This window comes from Heterocephalus glaber, unplaced genomic scaffold (assembly GCF_053883595.1).
Source record: "Heterocephalus glaber isolate CG9 unplaced genomic scaffold, H.glaber_assembly_v1.0 deba00001550, whole genome shotgun sequence".
Taxonomy (NCBI): Eukaryota; Metazoa; Chordata; class Mammalia; order Rodentia; family Bathyergidae; genus Heterocephalus; species Heterocephalus glaber.
Genome location: NW_028258343.1, coordinates 10714672 through 10730335, shown reverse-complemented (window position 1 = coordinate 10730335; position 15664 = coordinate 10714672). Strand labels below are relative to the sequence as shown.

Here is a 15664-nt window from a genome sequence, read left to right as displayed (position 1 = left end):
TTAACTTCTTTATTTGCATTTTTCTGGACTATTTTCTAGATATTTATGTATCATTGTTCACAAATTCTCTTCAGCTGTATTTAATCAGCTGTTTAATCTTGTTTAATATTTTATTGTAATATTTGTAATGTTTTATTTCGAGAAGTTTTATTGCACTCTTACACAAGTTTTCTTGATCCTCGGTCCTATCATAAAGTTCTTGTTTTATTAAACATTGCTGTTATATATTACATGTCTGATACTTTCAGTATCTGAATCAAAGCTAGGAGCAATGGTGCGGGCTTAGAGTCCCAACACTCAGGAGGGTGAGTTAGGAGGATTGCTTACACCAGGAGTTCAGAGCAATCTGGGCAATGTAGTGAGTCCTGTTTGAAAAAAAAATCTGAATTAATTTTAAAGTTTTCTGTGTTGACTGTTATTTCTGCTGCTTTCCACTTTTGCTTCTGTATTTCTTTTTCTGTTTTTGAGTTTTGGCAGGGAGCTGCTCATTTTCTTTTGGGAGATAAGCTGACGTTGAATCCCTACAGAGATTTCAATGTGATCCCGCCAATTACCTAGTACCAGTGTGAATTAAACTCTCTTTCTCTGAGGAGTTTTTGAATCACCCAGGTAGTACAAATTCAGATTTCAAGTGCACTGCATGGGATGGCTTGGGATTATGAAAATTCAAAGAACAATTTTTCCCTGTACTTGGCCTTGGACCTGAAATAGAAAATTTTTCTTAATTTGCCTTATGCATAGCAAGGTTCATTTTTAATTCTCATTTTTATTCTAAGTTCAAGCTCTATGTGGTCATCTCATCAAATTCCCACCGTGGGAGCATCCTGAATGTTAACTCTTTCTCCTACACACCACAGCACCATGGAAATTCAAAATAAGTAGACAGTTTTTATCCTCAAGACACAAAATTAGCATCGGGGTTTGCTGACCTGCTAATGTTTCTTGGTTCATTCATTTGAGGGCTTTAAGAATATTGATTTCCTGAGGTCCAGGAATGCATTTAGAAAAATGTTATAGATATTTTAAAATATTTTTTTCAGCAATTTCATGTATTCCAGTACTTCTCACATTTCAGAGGATTATTGTGTGACTAATCTGCCTTATTCTTGGAAATCAGAATACCAAAGGTATTCGTCAGCAGGAAGTGACATGCTGAATTTTGAAATCTTTCATAGAAGATGAGTTTGACTTAATAGTGTGGGCATATCATTAGATCCTAATAGAGACTATCAGCGTGACAAAACCATGAAGAACAGATGGAAGCCATTCTCTTCAAACTGGAGCAGTAGGGCAGGATGCCCATAAAACGCGGTTGTGCATTTTTGTCTTATGTGAAAGGGAGATAGCATTAGATGAAGCAAAAACCAAAAATTGAATAATGGAAACTACCGCAAGGTGATGTAAAGCAATCTTTCACATTAGGAGAACACAGCTAATACCTCAAAGCAATAATTCTGAGAGCATTTTACTGGGAATATTATCAGCAACAGTACACGTGATCATCGGTATTTTGCTTTGTGTTGTTAGCTAATGACCACGGAGCCATGTGCCAAGTGCATCATACTCATAAATTAAGTACTTTTTGATCTACTATCTTCAGATTTCCAGAATGTCAAATAAGGAAGAAAATGATGACAGTTAAAAAGGGCACATTTCCTCAGAAAATTCTACTCTTCTTAATCTAATCTCAGCTGCAACATAGTTAAGGTCCAGCAAGGGCAAGTTACAGAGCGAGGGTTTTTGTTTTTGTTTTTAACCTATGACATTGTACCTATTAGAAAAAAGGAAGAATTAGTTTTCTCTGAAGACTCAGAGTCCCTTTTTAAAAAATTTTAGAACGGCAAGGAATGGGAAATTATTTGGATGGAAAATTGTAAACGATGGCAATCTCTTTCCTTTCCACCTGGCCTCAATCCACCAACCCAAAGGACTGATCTAACATAAATTTTTTTAAAATAAAAGGACCTGATGGAATGCAACCTTGCAGAAATAACCATATTTTTAAATGATATTATTGTCTTCTGGGTAGTAAACTTTGAGAATGTTGGGACAGATTACAGGGAGAGATTTTGTGAACCTGTTGGCTAAGAACATGGCACAGGAAATTTTAGAAACAGCATTTCAAAAAGATAGAACTGTGGAGAACAATAGGAATACATATAGGATTAGGGTGTCCCGATTATTAGTTACAAGAAATAAAATGCTTGGAAGTCCTGAGTACCCATTACCTAAAGCCAAAAAGTTCATCGAAAGCTTTACATGATTGTAATTGAGTAAGCAAGGTTATAGATTCATATAGACTGGGTCGAGAGATGTTTGATTTTCAAAAAACACCAAGAAAACTTCCATATTCCAAAACAGTTTTCCATCCGCGATATGCACACACACCAGAGAACCACTAAACATATGCAGTGTTTCTGCAGAAATAGTTTTACATTCAAACATACCTTGAATATCAAAATGTGGTCGGTAAAGTAGACAACATGAACTGAAATTCAGAGAGGCACATGTATTAGCAGCAGGCAGTGGTTACACCTGACAGAAAGGGCTCTTGAAGACGCACAGGTTAACACAGATCACAGCATGTAAGAAAAGGAGCACAGTGTGGTAGATTCTGAATGTTGACTGTTCTGGGGCTAACACAGGTATTTTTTTCATGAAGGAATTAAGATGTCTGAGGCTGATGCCTGGACCTGAAAAATGGGACATAGAACTAGCTTCCCAACTCTGTGGTACACTGGGCGGGATCCTGCTCTCAGGCCAGGGTGGGAATGAGAGGTGAGAGGGGAAGAGCAAAGAGCAAAGGGCTGGACGGAGGCAGACAGAATCTCACACACAAAAGCAATGAGAAAAGGGAATTGAAAAAAAAAAAAGTTTCTATAGCAGAGGCTCACAAAACTTTGTGTCTGGATCCCTCTGTACTATTTAAAATTATTGGAGACCTTAAAAGGCTTTTATATATGTGGTGATATTCACTGATACTTTCTATAATGGACATTAAAATTAAGCAAATTTTTAGAATTAGTTTATTTTAAAAAATATATCTTTATTACTGTCCATTATCAATGTCTATTAACATCTTAATTACTTTCCTCCTTGATGGTGAAAAATACCTGACACCCACAACCTAAGAAAGGAGAGGTTTGTTTTAGTTTCTGTTTCAGTCCAGCCAGCTCTAAGGTGAGATGGCATGTCAGGGGAGCAGGGCAGAGGAGAACTGTTCCTGGAGTGGCAGACAGGAAGCAGTGAGTCTCAAGCGGGGAGCTGGGGAGAGCGATTTAACCTTCTGACTCACATCCACAATGACCTTCCTCTTCTGACCAGGCATCGCCTTCTAACAGCAAGTCAGCTATAATATTTTCTAGTACTGCGTTTCAGTGTGGTATTTCATACATGCATGCAGCATTTTGATCGTATCCATCCATTACACCCCTCTAGTAGTTAATATCAATAATTTATGTTTATGAATATTTGTTATGTTTTTAAAAAATATGTATTGAGAGACTGACATTGATTTACAGTTTGCAAATCTATTTATCATCTGGCTTAATGGAAAATATCTGTTCCTGAATGCAATCTATCACAGCATATTGGTTTTTTTGTTTGTTTTTGTGGTTTTGATACCAGGGATTGAGCTCAGGACCTTGCGTTTATGAGGCAGGCAGCGGCACCACTGAGCTGAATCCTCGGCCCTAGCATATTGTTTTCATTGAAGACTATAAGAAAATCTAGCAACACACACATATATTTGGAAAAGGGAAAGATACTTTAATAACGTTTTCAAATAGCTGTGTATATTCATCTTTGTGACATTAAAAACTCAAGAAGTGGTTGTTCCTTAAAACTTAATTGCAATATGAAATTGAAAGCAAATGAATGATGTTACATTTAAATTCATTAGTCTTTTATACTTAAAACAGAATTTTTACTCATGCATACTTTTATAACATCATACAAGGGTCATTAGGAAAATATTGATACAGTGAGTAATGCTGATTTTCCAACGTTGACACATTTCACTATGTCATATTCAAAAATCATATGTCCTCAGATGACCTCTCTTTTCATCAGATATCTATTTATGTATGTGGAAACTGTCAAGCTAATTGTGGCCAATACCCATTTTCTAAAATTCTAAATTTTGCTTGGAAGCTTGAATTTTATCACTGACCAAAAAATGTAAAAATCATATTTTTTTTGAAGTGAGGGGTTCACTTTGTTCATTTTAGAGATAATGCCCACCAAATACCTAATCCAAAAGAACTATAAATTGGCTCTCAGTTATTCTTTCAGGTAAAAATTTTGTTCCTAAGGGTTTTAGCCACTGGGTAAGATCGAGTAATAAGAACTAGATTTACCCAACTGTCTGAAAAAAAGATGAAGTATATAAACAAGTTTTTAAGACATTTAAAAATGATCCTTGAAAGATGGATTACAAATGTTGGGTACCTGTAATACTTTTCTAGCTTGCCACCTTAGAGAATCTCCGAGGCATAGTGCAGAGAGGGGAAACCAAGGCAGAACCTCTGAGACTACATATATTGAGGACGTGATGCTAAGAATTTGGGCAGAACAAAACAACTAGAGAACAAAACTACTAGGAGTGGGTACAAGAAAGAAGAGCACTGTGCTAACAAAGCTGGGCATTTACAGAGCATTCTTCCCAAGGATATTCACCTGCTTACTGATTGGCAAATGTATGTGAGAAAAACACTCAAGTCACAGAATAAATCCCAGAAAGGAAGGGTAACAGTGCTGTGCTTTTTCTCGCACACCCCCTTTGGTAAGTATACATATATATTTCTGTTGAATTGACCAGTACCATCTGCGTAACTTTGCCATTAGTGGTTGCATCAACTTATGCTGCTATCAATGGTTCCGGTTTTTCTCTATCCTCTTTAATGCTTGTGTTGTCTATTGTTTTTAGTTTCGTCATTCTACTGGGTGTATAATATTGTCTCATTTGGTTTTAATTTGCATTTTCCTTCTGACCATAGAATTGAGTTCCTTTTTATATATTTATTGGCTTTTTTGAATAAACATTACAGTATAACTATTCATTAAAATAGCTTTGTAATAAAAACCAAACTCTCGTCATATTGAATTAACAGGGATTTCTTCCCCCCTCAGAATTATACTCAAATATCCAAGCTTAGAGGACTTCTTTTTCAGAGTTATTTTACTATTTTGGAAGCAGTCCACTGAAAATCTGAAATTCAGAAAAAACACTATTTAGTAAGTAGTGGTGGAAAAGCTTCATTGATTGCACTACCTAGAAATACCAAATTAAGTCTGCTTAAGTATTAATTAGCCAGTGGGTGATAAGGCTGCAAAAGGAAGGAGTAGCAAAGCCCACCCCTGATGGACTTGTGGAGGAGGCTTGCTTGGACATTAGACCAATGCACCTTGAGAAGAGATATACTTGAAAAATTGGGGTAGAAGATGCTATCATATGATTCTGGTAAAATTTTCTCTCAACTAAATTAGAGCAATTTGATGACTTTCTGTAAACTTTATATATAACATTTCCATGTAAATAAAAATAAGACTACATTGAAGGGGGCATCTGGTTGTACAAAAATAGACTGCACATGGCCCAGTGAGAATTAGCTCCCATGAAAGGGTTGGTGAATCATTTTTTCTTGGGTTCTGTCATTCCAGAAATACCTCCACCACCTGAGGGCTCAGCTTGGCTTTGCTCAAACCACTTGATTTAAACATTTAAAAAAATTATAGTGGGGACCTATACATGGCAGCAGCATAATCCCAAGTAACATAAATGGTCTGTAAGTCATAGTAGCCCTGGAAAAAGTGCTAATGCATATCAGTAGATAGTCAACATCATGTTGCAGGTGAAACACACAGTCTGGAAAATCTCCCACTTAAAAATGGATGTGAAATATATGAAACACTTCTGTGCCTTTAATTTTTCTGCTACTTACACACACACACACACACACACACACACACACATTCTCTCTTTCTCTCTCCCTCTCTCTCTGTCACTCTGTCTCCCTTCCTCCTTTTTCTGTGTCTCAAATTAAAGAAGGCCATCAAAGTCTTTCATTAAAATAAAACCTCTGGCACAATGTACTGTAATGTCTTTGATAGTTTCTGCTATTAATTCCTATCTTAGAACCAAGCTTAATGGCAAGCAAAACCTCCATCACTTGAAACTGTTTTAGGTATCATAAGATTCCTCCTTTACATATCAAAATTCATACTGAGAAATGACTTTTGAGTTGCAAAAGAGAATTTACTTTTTGTTTCTATCTGTAAGTCTTTGTCTACAAATTAAACAAAATACACAGTTCTATCTATTATTCATTTTGATGAGACTCATAGCTTTTCATTGCAATTCTCATGCTATTTGTTTGTAGAAAGCATTATGATAACTCATGAATTAAATAACCCAAGAAATCTGAAGAAAAGGGAAAAATACTGCCTAGATTATGTCTCTCCATTAAAAATATAACAGAAAAAATTTCTTGAGTTGCAAACGTTTAGTTTTTTTCCTGTTTAAATAAAGCAATGATTCAAAGAGCAGGTATCTCAGGTACTGTTGATGATGAAGAAGTTGGCTGATGCTCTAGTTATAGATTTGGCTGATTGAGTATCAGGTTATTGTTTTCTATCAAACAAAAGTAGCAATATTTGTGAGTGCTAAACATTAGGCATCATATTATAAGTTCTGCTTGCATTAATGCTTTATTCTGCCTAATGATTACACAAGTTAAATATTATCTAAATGTTGCAGATGAGAAAACTGAGGCTTAAAAAGTTAATTCCTCTGTCCTTTTCCTTTTTAAATACTCTGGGTCTTTTTGATATCACTTTTGCTGATCTATATTTTCAGTCATGCTCCTTAAAGCAGTTGTTTCCCAAATTGTCTTAACTTTTCCCTACTCTAGTCTCCATGGTAAACTTGATTTATATGGTAGCTTTCTGTAAGTTTGGATGACACAGAAAGTACCACACAGACCCATAATGAAAGACTGAAGCCCATAATAAATGAAGGAATACTTCATTAAGGGGACAAATATTTTTCTCATTTTATATATAAAAGTTTATAAATTTAAAAAGGAATAGAAAATAACCAAAAATACTTACTGCAATTAATCAGTGATGTGGAATCATTGTAAAAGCTATATTTTTATATTTATACATCTATGTCTGCATCTATCTATATATAATCTTATATAAAATCTATGTAATTTTATATATAAGATAAGGAATTAACAATTGACGCAGAGCAATAAGTATTCAAAAAGCAAAGTAAATAATATAAATTTATCTCATCAATTCCAATATTTCATTAACAATAAGGAGTTAATAACTCCTTAGCTAAAAAACAAATAACTTGATAAGAAAACAAGCAAAGAAATTGTAAAGACATTTCTCAAATGGCAACATACAAATGGATAATAGGTATATGAAAAAATGCTCAGCATCACTGAGTCAGGAAAATGCACACAAAAACCACCATGGGATAGCATTTCATGCCCATCAGATAGTTTTTATAAAAATGAAAGATAGCAAATATTGTTGAGAATAACAGAAAAGAGAACTCTTACAAATTGTTTGTGGAAATATAAATTAGTGTATTTGGAAAACTATGGAAATTCCTAAAAAGCTAAAAATAAAATTACCATATGATTCAGTAATTCCACTTCTGAGTATGTATCCAAAGGAACTAAAATTACTGTGCCAAAGAATATTTGCACCCTCCTGCTCCCTGCAACATTATTCACAACAGCTAACAAATAGCATCAACCTAAGTGTCCACAAATGGATGAATGGATAAAGAAAATGTTATACATATTTCCAATGGAGCACTGTTCAGTCTTGTAAATGGGGGAATCCTATCATTTGTGACAACACTGGTGAATCTTCTAAGTAAATAAAACAAGTGTACAAAGATAAATACTGAATGATTTCACTTATATATGAAATTTAAAAAATTGAACTGAGCAGTTGAAAGCAGAATGATAGTTACCAGAAGCTATGGGGTGAGGAGGGACAAAATGAAGTGTTGTTGATCAGATGGTATAAATTTTTTGATAGAAATCAGGAAAAGGTTTAGAGTTTTATTGTACATGATGACTGTAATCAATAATACTCATATCAAAGTAACTAAAAAAGTAAATGTCTCAATGACAGGGAAGGGAAGGAGAGCTGATGAGCTTGATTTAATCATTCCACATTGTGTGTGTATAATAAATATCACATTGGACCTTATATGTGTATACAGTTAAGATTTGTCAATCAAAAATAGTATTAGTTAAAAATCAAAAAGCTCTATCAGTTTAGTGTAAGTCCTTTAAGAATTTTTAAAAAATAGATATGAATTTAAAGCTTACTTGCCAACCAACAAAAATATACATTCACAGTTAATATTGTATTTCTTTTCCACTTTCTTCTTCATTCTAATCCTTTATTATAGTAAATCTAATAATTATTCCACTGAGTCATGTTTTTGTTAATCAAGAGTTATGCATAAAATCAGAGTGGCATGCTATGAATTTGGGTTTTTACATTATGATGATTTTGGAAGTTTATGAAAGAGTTCTTATTTGTCATGGCAATGTATGTTTGAAGGTTCTTGTATTCCATACAAATAAAATTCACTATCTTTGTTTAGTTATCCTTGTAGAAAGCATTGAGCCATTGATGTTTTAAAGTCTTGTGTGTATAAAATCTGTGTTTGAGAAAAATATTGAAAATAGTAAGGAGAAGATGAAATGAAAGAAAAACTAGAGACAGGGCATTAATTAGCAGGCTTAAATATTAAATAGTAACCCGGTGAGAATCAGTGGGACTCTTGAACTAGTACACCAAGGATGAATAGGAGAGGACAGAATGGAAATATATTAAGGGTCAGGAATCAACAGAACTTAATGGCTAATTAGATGTACAGAGTAGGGAGTAGGATAAATTGAAAAAATGGAGATCAAAGAAGATAAATACACCAAGTTTCCCAGATATGAACCTGCATGAAAGATTCAGTAAGAGAGCAGCAAATCTATTGGTTTTCTAATGTCTTTTTTCCTTCCCCACTAACTATTTATTGAATATATTCCTTATGCTAGCCAATTTTCTAGATTGTGGGACAACAGAGTGAACAACACTTAGTTCCTGTGTCCCCCATACTATACGTGTTTTGAGGAGACATACAATACACAAGTAAATACAGACTATATAACATCAATCAGGGAAGAGTCTAGAAGGACAAACTACTTCTTTGAGTTGTAATCTTCTCACTAAGAATACCTGTAAAAGTGAATTAAGCAAAACATAGAAGGACTACTATTTGAAGGGATCAGAAAATATTCAGGGTAACTAAGACTTCAGGACAAAGATTCCAGAGGAAAAGGATAACACATGTATGTAAACTTGGCACATTGTGCAAAATTACCCCTTTGAAGCATTCTTTTGAAGCATCGCGAACTTCAGAGTTATGCGTGTGGGGGACAATTTTCCAAGAAACTAAGCAGATGTGTTAGGCTACAAAGCTATGGGAAGCTATTGGCACAAAAGAGAGGAAAAAATGTGATTCAACCAGAGATGGCACTCTTATGAATAACTCAGGAGTAGGCCATTATGAACAAAAGTGAATGAAAAGCAAATGACCAGAAACTGGATCAAGATGATTCATTAATATAAAGTTCTTATTGAAAGAAAATAGCAACACACAATTAATGGCTCTATAACTTTTAATATATGATGTCTGCCCTTCAAAATGAATTATACAGTATACTGCAAAAATGACCAAACTAATAAAAGATGAGAAAGACGATAGAATTATAATATATTATCCCCGTAACTTTTTCTGCTAACATATTATACTAGAACTTGGTAAAATGCATACTCATGATATCAAGAGTCGAGAATTTAGAAAGATGTTCAACATACAGTTTTCTCTTAGGGTCTTTCATACACTATAGTTAGATGTTCTCTAGGTCTGTAGTCATCTACAGAAATTACTTAGTTGTACCTCTAAGCTAGCTTATTTGCATGGGTGGTTGTTGATGCCAACTCTTGATTGAAAGGTGAACTTGGGCTATTAACTGGTGGTATTAAGCATGGCTTCTATAGCATTGTGCTGTCAATGTGGCTAGATATCTTGTATAGCAACTGGTTCCTGCTAATGTAATCATCCCTAAATATTCAGGCAGAAGTTGTAAGACAATTAATAATGACCATGAAAATTACATAGTATCACCTTCGTGTGCTTTTTGACTAAAGTAAACATGATCTAGTGCAAATTTAATGAATGAAGATACATACTGTACATGTGAATACTGATAGGTCAACTAGAGTGGATTAAGAAAACATTTGGAAAATCACATCTTTGGGTGTGTCTGGGTGGGTTAAAGAAGCATGACTTTGGCAACTGGCCTTTCTTTGGCATTGTTCTATGGCTCTGGTTCTCATTTGCTATGAACTAAGTTTCTTTACCCTGCCACACACTTCTGCCATGATGTCTGTGCTATGGATCCAGCAAACCAAATCCTCTGAGACAAGGAGCCAAATTAAACCTCTCCTCCTTTAAGTTGGACATTGGGTCTCAGCAACTAAAAAACCAATACCTAGATCCTGCCTCTCAACAGAAAGAGTGTCAAAGAATGTAGAATCATTTCTAAATTACTACTTTGAAATATCAAATGCAAACTTTAAAATCTATAATTAAGATGATGTCAGTGAACATAGTGGAGGAAAAAATTTTGAAAGTTCACTCTTCCATAAAAAGAAGGAAAAATGGCCTAAACTATAAGAATCAACCATTTCAGAACTCTGTAAATCAATTCAAGGTTTACAGTGCTTAAAAGTGCTTATTCAAGAGAAATAGTTAAATTTTATTAGGCTCAGTGTGTTCTGTGGCATTTTAATGTATCCTAATCCTATAACCATCCTTTTCTCTGGTCAGTGGTAATCCAGCCTACTGGAAATAATCGCCTGGATTCTCTATTCTGGAGTGAGCAGAACAGACCTTAATGACAAAGAAATGTAATTTTTTGCTTTGATCTGCCTGGTTGCTCCCTGGAGGACCTCACTTGTCCTTATTTCACCTGGTTGAAACTAGTCACATCTAAAGCTGCTACTTGGGGGTCATTTGTCAAATGCCAGTTATAAGCATATGTTTTGTTGATGCTATCTGAGGTGTTAATTATCAGCTGAGGACAACAATAGACTAACCAAAAAACTGTAAGGAAAGACTTATAAGCTGTCATAGGATTTTGAAGTTTCTTGGCATATTATTCATAATCTAAAAGGACTCACATTTAGGACAGCGTGTAGACTCAAGAAAAAACTGAGAGGACCCTAGAATTTAATCTCTAGATAACTTTAGCAGTAGGAAGTTAAGGCTAAGCCAGAGCTGTAAACAGACTGAGTGTTGAAGGTGTGACCACACACACACATGCACTCACATGCACACAGAATTGTTTTGTAGAGACTGGCAAATTTTAAAAATTCCAGGCATTTAAGAAAATTTCAGTTTAATCATTACCTGACTATTAAGCTAATGGAACAGATGCTTCAGTGGCTACATTTGACACAGAAGAGACATTTTAGAAAACTATATCAGAAAATTTGCTGCAATAGAAAACAATCATTACACTTAGAAGCAACAGCAACAAACACAAGTGAGAGCAGAGCATCTTATTTTCAGAGTTGCTGTACTTAAAATATCCAAAATGCCCTGTTTTCAACAAAAAGTTATAAGACATGCAAAGAAATAAGATGAGTTTCATACACAGGAAAAAAAGCAATGAATAGACACTGTTTTTCATGAAGCTCAAAAATTGAACTTTCTAGAAAAAAGTATAAAGCAGCTATTTCAAATATGGCTAAAGGAATCCAAACAAAAGATAAACTAAAGAAATTAGAGCATGAAATAGAGGAAATCTCAAGAAATACAGGAAATCTTTTAAAAGGTAGAAATTATGATGAGAAACCAAATAGAAACTCTGAAACTGAAAAGTCAAACAATTGAGGTAAAAAATTCACTAAAAGCACACGATGAGAGATTTGAGGAGGCCGTAAAAGCATCAATAAATCTAAAGGTCCACTTAGATTGTCCAGCCTGAGACAAAGAGCAAAAATAATGAATGAACATCAAAAGACAAGGATAAATAACTCAATTTAAAATGAAAAATTAATTTTAATAGCAGTTCTTCAAAGAAAATAAGTTAATAGTTAAAAAGACCATAAAGAATATGCTCAGCAGCATCATTAGTCATAAAGTAAATACAAATCAAAAATCGCAAAAAGATAATAGTTCATATTCCCTGAGATGACTAGAGTAAAAAAGGACAGTCAGTAACAAATTTAAATGAGGAAGTGGAGAAATTAGAACTCTAGTACCACTGATGTTAAAAATGTAAAATGTTACAGATACCATTAAAAAAAAAACGTGGTCATTCTTCAAAAAGTTTAATGTAGAACTATAAGAGAGTAATTCCAGCACTAGGTAAATCCTCAAGTGAACTGAAAATATATGATCACACAAAACTTAGCCTTCCCAATTTATTCATAAGAGTGAAGAAATGGTAAGAATATAAATATCTGTTAACTAAAGATTTAAAAATCTAGTGAAAATGTCTCAGAAAAAATAATTACTTTAAGAATTTGACCTAAAGTTTAGTCAATAAATTAGAGAGAATGGAAGACAAAATTTGTGAAGCTTAAATAAATAGATTAGTTAAAAAAATTCAGATTAAATGGTGGAGCAAAAAGTGGAAAATACAGAAAGGAGAATAACAAAATGGTGAAAAAGTCAAACTTACATGTATTTTGTATCATAGAGTAGAAGAGAGGAGAAAATGGAATAAAAAGTTATTTCAATGGATAGTGGTAGGGAAGTTTCCAAAAAGGAAAACGACAAAAAACATCAAGACACAAGTATATAAGACGCTCTAAAAACCTCAAATAGGATTAATAGAACATCATATCTAATTACATTATAGTAAAGTCTTTGAATATCAACTAAAAAAGAGAAATTAAAAATCATCTGGAGAAAAAGGACACATTATTTCAAAACTATTAACCATAATACAGATATCTAAGTTGGATCCACATGTATATAGAAAGAATGAAGAGCACTAGAAACAGTAATTTGATTAAATGTACACGAATGTTCAGTGTTCAAAACAACAGAAGTAACATATTCCTGGGTTTAAAATATTAAATATTACATATATATTAAAATATCTAGGTCATAGGATAATCATTAAAAGAATAAACATTTATAAATAATAAGCTAATAGCAAGTTGGGAGGAAGGCAGAATGATTTAAAAACTTTAATGCAAAAGAAGGCAAGAAAAGAGAAAACAGAAAAAAAGATGGATTAAGAGAACAAAAATGATACATATTTTTAAAAACTGTGGTAGAGTTACACCTCGCCATAGTTACATACAAATAGACTATGTATTCTATGATTTCTACATTATCTTTATATAACTCAATCCTAATTTTAAGGTTGATTTGCCTTTTTTTTTCCTTCCTTGGATTTGGCTAGTTCCTCCTGTTTGTAAATATCTATTCTCAGGCCCGATATTTTGAAGAAAAAAAAAAAAGAATTAAAAGCATAATACCACAGTGATATATGCACACCCAAGTTTATAGCAGCACAGTGTGTAATACTTAAATCTTGGAAGATACCAGGAAGAGTTATAGCTGGGTCAAATGGAACCTCTAGTTTTAGCTTTTTGAGAAATCTCCACACTGATTTATTTCTACAGTGGTTGCACCAGTCTGCACTCCCACCAGCAGTGCAGAAGGGTTCCTTTTTCCCCCCAGCTCTGCCAGCATTTGCTATTGGTTGATTTCTTGATATCAGCCATTCTTTCTGGAGTGAGATGGGATTTCAGCGTTGTTTTAATCTGAATTTCACGAATGACCAGTGATGTTGAACATTTTTTCATAAATTTATTTGCAGTTTCTAATATTTCATTTGAGAAGTGTCTTTTCATTTCAGATGCCCTTTTTTTGGATTGGGTCTTTTAATTTGGGGTCTGATTTATTTTTTGAGTTCTTTATTCTAGATAATCATCTTTTATCTGATGAATAGTGGTAAAAATTTTTCCCACGCTATGTGTTGTTTCTTCACTCTGTTGGTGGTTTTTCTTGCTGTGCAGAAGCTTTTTAATAAGATGAAGTCCCAGTTGTTGATTCTTTGTAGTATTTTCGGGTGGTGTGGGTTTTCTTCATGAAGTCTTTGCTTCCTCTTACATCCTCAAGCATTCTACCTATTCTCTCTTCCAGCAGATTTAGCATTTTTGTTTTAATATTTAGATCTTTGATCTATTTCAATTTTAGGTTAGTGCATGGTGAAAGATATGGGTCTAGTTTCAGTCTTCAGTATATGGAAAGCTAGTTTTTCCAGCACTATTTTATTAAAGAGGCTATCTTTCTTCCTGTGAAGGTCTTTGGCTCTTTTGTCAAAGATAAGGTGGCTGATTAAGTCTCCAGTTGTTCCTACATCCTCTAGTCTGTTCCATAGATCTTCAGGTCTGTTCTTCTGCCATTATCGTGCTGTTTTTATCACAGTAGCTTTGTAGTATAATTTAAAGTCAGGGATTGTGATACCCCCCTGCCTTGCCTTTGTTGTCCAGAATTGTCTTTGCTATTCTAGGTCTCTTTTGGTTCCAAATTAATTTTAGGATTTATTTTCTAATTCTATGAGATATGCCATTGGGATTTTGATTGGGACTGCATTGAATCTGCATAACAATTTTGGAAGTATAGCCATTTTCACTTTATTGGTTCTTCCCATCCAAGAACAAGGGATGTCTTTCCATTTTCTGATATCCTCTTCAATCTTCTTTTTCAGAGTATTATAGTTTTCAATTTAGAAGTGTTTACTTCCTTTGTTAGATTGATTCTTAGGTATTTCATTTTTTTGGATGCTATTGTGCAAGGGATTGTTTCTCTAATTTCTCTCTTTGTTAGTTTATCATTCATGTACAGGAAAGCTCTTGAGTTTTGAGTGTTGACTTTGTACCCAGCTACATCTCTGAATTTGTTTATTAAATCTAGAAGTCTTTTGGTAGAGTTTTGGGGGCCTTCTATGCAGAGTATCATGTCATCTGTTAATAATGATACTTTAACTTCTTCCTTTCCTATCCTTATTCCTTTTATTTTTTTCTCTTGTCTAGTTGCTCTAGCTAATGTTTCCAGAACTATATTGAATAGGAGAGGTGTAGTGGACATCCTTGTCTTGTTCCTGATTTTAGAGTGAAGGCTTTTAGTTTTTGACCATTTAGTATGATGTTGGCTATTGGTTTGTCAGAGATGGCCTTTATCAGATTGAGATAAAGACCATTTATATTAATTTTCTGTAGAGTTTTTATCATGAATGGGTGCTGGACCTTGTCAAATGATTTTTCGGCATCTATTGAGAAGATCACATAGTTTTTGTCCTTGACTCTGTTAATATAGCTTATTACATTTATTGATTTGTGTATGTTGAACCATCCCGGCATCCCTGGGATGAATCCAACTTGGTTATGGTATATAACCTTCTTGATGATTTGCTGCATTCTGTTTGCCAGTATCTTATTAAGGATTTTTGCATCTATGTTCATTAGGGAGACTGGCCTGTAATTCTCCTTTTTGGTTGGATCCTTCTCTAGTTTTGGAATCAGGGAAATGCTTGCTTCC

At 34.1% G+C, this 15664-nt stretch overlaps 1 long non-coding RNA gene and 1 pseudogene across 1 annotated transcript in view; one reads left to right on the top strand and one right to left on the bottom strand.

The window, feature by feature from the left end:
* LOC110349478 (uncharacterized) overlaps positions 1 to 15664 on the top strand; it is a 177618-nt gene that overhangs the window by 134346 nt on the left and 27608 nt on the right. The window lies entirely within an intron of this gene.
* LOC147824238 (small nucleolar RNA SNORA40) lies at positions 6193 to 6311 on the bottom strand (annotated as a pseudogene).